Source organism: Lactuca saligna, chromosome 5, assembly GCF_052625555.1.
Source record: "Lactuca saligna cultivar CGN05327 chromosome 5, ASM5262555v1, whole genome shotgun sequence".
Lineage (NCBI taxonomy): Eukaryota > Viridiplantae > Streptophyta > Magnoliopsida > Asterales > Asteraceae > Lactuca > Lactuca saligna.
Window position 1 is genome coordinate 124,174,163 of NC_136421.1, and position 6,211 is coordinate 124,180,373.

General features: G+C 37.6%; 1 pseudogene; it reads right to left on the reverse strand.

Annotated features, from left to right (window-relative positions):
- Positions 1-4,350: 4,350 nt before the first annotated feature.
- LOC144999335 (18S ribosomal RNA) lies at positions 4,351-5,312 on the reverse strand (annotated as a pseudogene).
- Between the last annotated feature and the right edge of the window lie 899 nt (positions 5,313-6,211).

Genomic DNA, 6,211 nt, shown 5'->3' on the forward strand with positions numbered 1-6,211 from the left:
TACAACCATACTAGAAACATGTACATATACATCTATACTAGAAATAGGACATATACAACTATACTAGAAACATGAACATATACAACTATACTAGAACGAGAAACATTACATATACATGAATACGTTAACAATTGTGATCCATTGTGTCGGAGCATGCCTTAAATGTCATGGCCCGAGTTGTAGCCAGAATTCTCTTGGAGGGAGAGTGTGAGTTTGCGTATAGATCTATACTGGATTGACTATCCTACACCTTACTGCTAGCTACAGCCAGACCTGCTGGTCTGAGGGTGCCAAACGTCATTTCTTTATTACGACCATTCATTATGTCGTTGTTACCAGTCGATAGTATGGTGCAATTTATCACATTATACCTTAATATAAATCCGGTTTAAGGTAGTTAGTACAACAGTAGTTCTTATTATACAAAACTACAGTACTACAATGATTTACCCATTACATATTTTAGTGATAACCTCACTTAAGCATTAATGTACAAACTATATTTTATTAAATGATAGTTATACTTGGGTAATTACACACTTTTACAACAAACGAGTATACAAGACAGTTAAGACTTGGTAGAAGGTTACTTTAATAGAAAATATAGGATTTTCTGAGAGATTCAAACTTTTACAAACACTTTCAAACATTTACTTACATTTTTACAAACTTATACATTGAGACAGGTTCAAACGTTTTTGAAAACAAACATCGACACTAAAATACTTATGAACTCACCAGCTTAATGCTGATAAACTCTTTCAAAATAACTTGTATTCTTAGGTCATCAGTAGACAGGTACCGATGCCAGCTTTTGAGAAGATGGAGCATATTCAAGACTCATCTTATTATTTTGATTTACATTATTTTGGTGTCTATAACTGTACAGAACACTCTTGTATTAAAATTATATATTTAATGCAATGGATGATGTTGTTTGCTTATTTACATTTACTGTGTTGTGATACTATACATGACGTCCTCCACCCCAGAACGTTTCTGCCGTTCTTGGTTTTGGGGTGTGACAACTCCCACTAGCCTTGACATACACGCAAGACACATCTTCACTCCTAGAAAAGCCAAATTCCTTGACCTTTTCATTAAAGCAAAGATTTCATCTGTGAGATGCTTGCTTCAATCCATAAATGGATTTCTCAAGCTTACACACTCTATTAGGGTACTCGTTGCTGACAAAACCCTCTGGCTGACTCATGTAAACATCTTCAGCCAACTTTCCATTAAGGAAAGCGGTTTTGACATCCATTTGGCATATTTCATAGTCATGAAATGCAGCTATGGCTAACAAAACCCGAATAGACTTAATCTTGGCTACTAGAGAAAAGGTCTCATCATAGCCCACTCCAGGAATTTAGAAGAAGCCCTTTGCAACCAGTCGAGCCTTATAAGTGTGTATTTTACCATCCATATCGGTCTTCTTCTTGAAGACCCATTTGCACCCTACTGTCTTACGACCTGGTACATTCTTAACCAAGTTCCAAACTTGATTGTCATACATGGACTGTATTTCGCTGTCCATTGCCTCTTTCCATTGCCTCTAAGGCAAAGGTGTATAAGATTAAGAAGCTTAGATAAAGGATTATCAAAGCATTTGGTATTACAAATATGAACTTAAGAAATTCAATAGGTATTGTTTTTCTGGAAGTTAATCTTATTTCTGAATACATGTCAAAGTCAGTGGGAGCATAAGTTTTATACTTATATGATAATAATCATCATGATAGTGAGAGCATAAATGTTATGCTTGTATGATTGTTAAGGCAAGTATTGGAAGTTAGCAATATTAGTTATAGAAAACAAGAGTTATACTTTGGAAAGTCGTAAGGGTTGAAAAGTTGTTTTACTATAATTAAGGGAGAGAATATTATGCTTCATTGCAAATCTAAAGGCTTAGGTTGTGGAATGTTAATAAATTGTGCGTTCTCAAAATTTCGATTATGATTATGGCATCGCTCTTCATAGTTCGAATTGTGAGAATGTGACACTTTAAATATTATGGTAGAAGATTGATAAAGTATCGTATCTTTATGTAAGACATTATGCATCGTGTCCCATACGCTTCGGGTATAGGATCGATTGCAAGTGCTATAATATTTGACCATTCTAAAATTTTCCAAATGTCTAGCGCATTAAGAGGGAAAAAGGACAAGAATCAGTTTTGACTAAGATAATTAAACAACTATCAAAGGACGATCCAAAGCTCGTTGAGGGTTGGTTGCTTGTGAGTAGCTGGAAGTATGGTATTGGATGGACCATATCGACATTATTATGAATAGATAAGATTCTATTGAGATTGAGTTGTCATATGGTAAATATGGAAATGTTTCCATATTGGGAGCTAAATATTGAGAATATATGTCTAGATTAGAAACTCTTATGCAAGAAGGATGTTCAAAGGAATGTACTTTGAGTGAGAGACATCCTATCTATAGAATTGTTTCTGATAGAAATTAGCCAAGTCTTGATGATTTTAAGCTATGACTTTACGAAAGGATTATTGCATAAAATTTTAAAATCTAATATATTCTATAAGTGGCAAGAATTTGATATTCTTACACTTGTGATAAGTATTGGGAGTTGTGAAATGAGTATGATTGGAAATGTGTTCATTTGATCTATTTCACAAAGAAAGGACCGTAGGTAAACATTGTGTGCATGCTAAGAGCATGGGACAATTGTTATTATAATTAAAGTAAGAAGTTGATTAACCGAAAAAACAAATAATGAGTAATCGATGTGGTGATAAATAAAAGGTGTTTTATTTATACTCAAGGGTTTGGGACCATATAGGATTAGTATTATTCTTGTGATTCACTTTGCATGTTTTGACTTCCTGAATAATTAATTATTTTCAGAATAATCAAATTATTTGAACGGACCACAGTCGTTCATATGTTGGAAGTAGGTATGAATGAAGACTGTCGTGAATTGGTGTGTGGATTGTCTAAAGTGTAATAGACCTAAGCAAATGTTTGCTGCAACGTTCATGAGTGCTTATGAATATGATTTGAGCATTGGATTAAACCCACGCTCTCTTGGATCACTTCATGAATTTTATCGCGAGTGATTATGAGTCGATAATATTGTATATTCTTGAAACCGAGATGTGTGAGTTGTATCTTGCGAGTCGGTTACACAGTGATAATATGTAAACACACCAGTAACTTGGTGTTATAAAACATATTGTTGTGTGTGATTCGGTAAGTGAGTGCAAGCAAGCATTGAATCAAAGTTTATCCATTCCTTTTATCAAAAGTAGGATGAAAGCCATATTTGTGGGCCCCTCAATGATTTAGTGATGGCACCTAAGCGCTTAGCCAAGCCGAGACTAATTTGATGTGTTCAATTGTAGTCTGTTGTTAGTCGTCATAAATCGGAAATCAGGAAACAACACATAGACTGAGAGAATGATTTCAATCCATGTCTCACATCTATGCGATATCAAGAATGGAGGTATATATGATCCCTTATCTAAAGGACACGCTTCTAATAGGATCATAGTTGACAGCGGCTTTTGAAAGTTACGATTGCAGATCAGGATCTGATGTCATACGTAGAATAGTTATTAGACTTATCCAAGTGGGAGAATGATTTCAATCCATGTCTCACGTCTAAGTCCCTAACTATTTTGGTATGTACTTGACCCGGTTGTGCATGGTCCTTTTTTGTTGCCTTCACACTGGTAACTAGATAGGATGAACGTTGACGAGAGAGGCTGGTTTATTGTTAAGAATAATAAATTGGAGTATATATATGATTTTTTTAATATATTATATGAATAATATATTAATTTGGAATCATATTATTTAGTTAGTATTTAATCAGAAATTAATTTAGAATTAATTTTAGGATTAAAGGAACTGACTGAAAGTGCAGGGGCTATTTTGTAATTATTCAATAGTTGAGGCTTTGGGCCATTGGATCACCTTTATTAAGGCTTGAACGAAAATCCTAGAAGGATCTAGGAGTTTTCGTCCAAGGGCTTAAGGAAAGGAGTCCATGAACTTGCTTAGGCCCTAAGCTAAGGGATTAGGGTTTACACCTTGAAACCCTAGTTAGCCTTAAGTATAAATAGCACCCTAAGGCACTAAGATTTCGTCCAAGCCTTGGGAAACCCTAAAAGGGATGAAATCTAGGGCAAGATACCCTTCTCTCATCTCTCCCATATTCATCCTTTCAACTAGTGTGTTTGTGAGCCATTACAGGTACTACACTTGTGGTACTTGCTTTCAAGAGCTAAGGAATTTCAAGGAAGTAGTTGTTATTGCTATATAACAACAACAGGTATGTATTCTATTTTATATATGAATTTCGAAAATAATTGAAGCATGCCAATTTTCTTTTTGTGTTCATAAAGTTCTATCACTAATAGTAAAAACATAGATCCAACTCTAGGGTTGCATGCACATATAGCCCACGTCGCCGCGATCCTAACACTTCACCAGACCATTCAATCGGTAGGAGCGACGGGTGGTGTGTACAAAGGGCAGGGACGTAGTCAACGCGAGCTGATGACTCGTACTTACTAGGAATTCCTCGTTGAAGACCAACAATTGCAATGATCTATCCCCATCACGATGAAATTTCAAAGATTTCCCAGGCCTGTCGGCCAAGGCTATATACTCGTTGAATACATCAGTGTAGCGCGCGTGCGGCCCAGAACATCTAAGGGAATCACATACCTGTTATTGCCTCAAACTTCCGTGGCCTAAAAGGCCATAGTCCATCTAAGAAGCTGTTCATGGAGGGATACCTCCACATAGCTAGTTAGCAGGCTGAGGTCTCGTTCGTTAACGGAATTAACCAGACAAATCACTCCACCAACTAAGAACGACCATGCACCACCACCCATAGAATCAAGAAAGAGCTCTCAGTCTGTCAATCCTTACTATGTCTGGACCTGGTAAGTTTCCTCATGTTGAGTCAAATTAAGCCGCAGGCTCCACTCCTGGTGGTGCCCTTCCGTCAATTCCTTTAAGTTTCAGCCTTGCCACCATACTCCCTCCGGAACCCAAAAACTTTGATTTCTCATAAGGTGCCAGCGGAGTCCTAAAAGCAACATCCGCTGATCCCTGGTCGACATCATTTATGGTTGAGATTAGGACGGTATCTGATCGTCTTCGAGCCCCCAATTTTCGTTCTTGATTAATGAAAACATCCTGTTTGTATAAAAACCATCAAATACAACTCTCAAGGCTAGACTAATCCCTCTCTTAGCACTCTCATAAGGACAAAAGACCATTTTACCCTTCTCATGGCTCAACGACCCAAACATTGACCAAACCCTAAAAGTCAACAAAAGTCAACTCTCCGGGTTATGCTACGTGTACCAAACCTGTACGTTGGGCGTACCTGACAACCTCACAGAATTGAGGAACGCGACCCCTTACGCTGCACCTACTGGGATTACGCCCCGAGAAAATCCTAGTGTCACGCTCCTTTTCTTTTGGGGTCTTAAACGGTTGAGACACACGTCCAACTCCCAGATATGACTACCCTTAAGCCTCTTAATCCATAAAGTTGGCGACTTTAAGCCTTTGCATGGCTGTAAGAGTCACCACCACCCAAATCATTCCACTTCCAACACTCTAAAGCCCATAACTCAAACATGTCTTCCTAATGACGACCAAGCTGGGATTTTTATGGATCAACAACACAGATAACATTGAAATGGGATAGATCTAGGTGCATAAAGCCCCTTTTGTTCATAAAGTCTCCACCTTTGGGACTTAAACCCAAGAAATGGACCATAAAACACCAAACCAATATAAAGAGGAAAGTTATGAGCTTTTTACCTCTAAGTGAAGCTCCTCTCTCAATCAGATCCAAGCTTGAACTCCAAACCTTAGCCTCCACAAGCACCTCCTTTCTTCTTCTTCACTAACACAGAAACACACTTTTAGCTCAAAACACTCACACATAAGCTTCAGGATGAAGGAAATGCTCTCTTAGGGTCTCACCCTCTGAAATGGTGGCTGAGGATAAGGCCTTAGCGTTCTTTTTATAGTGCACAAGCCACAAATTATGGTTTGCATCTCCCTTCTTCTTCTTCACTAAAGTCTCCACCTTTGGGACTTAAACACTAGAAATGGACCATAAAACACCAAACCAATATAAAGAGGAAAGTTATGATCTTTTACCTCTAAGTGAAGCTCCTCTCTCTGAAGAACTCAGATCCAAGCTAGAACTCCAG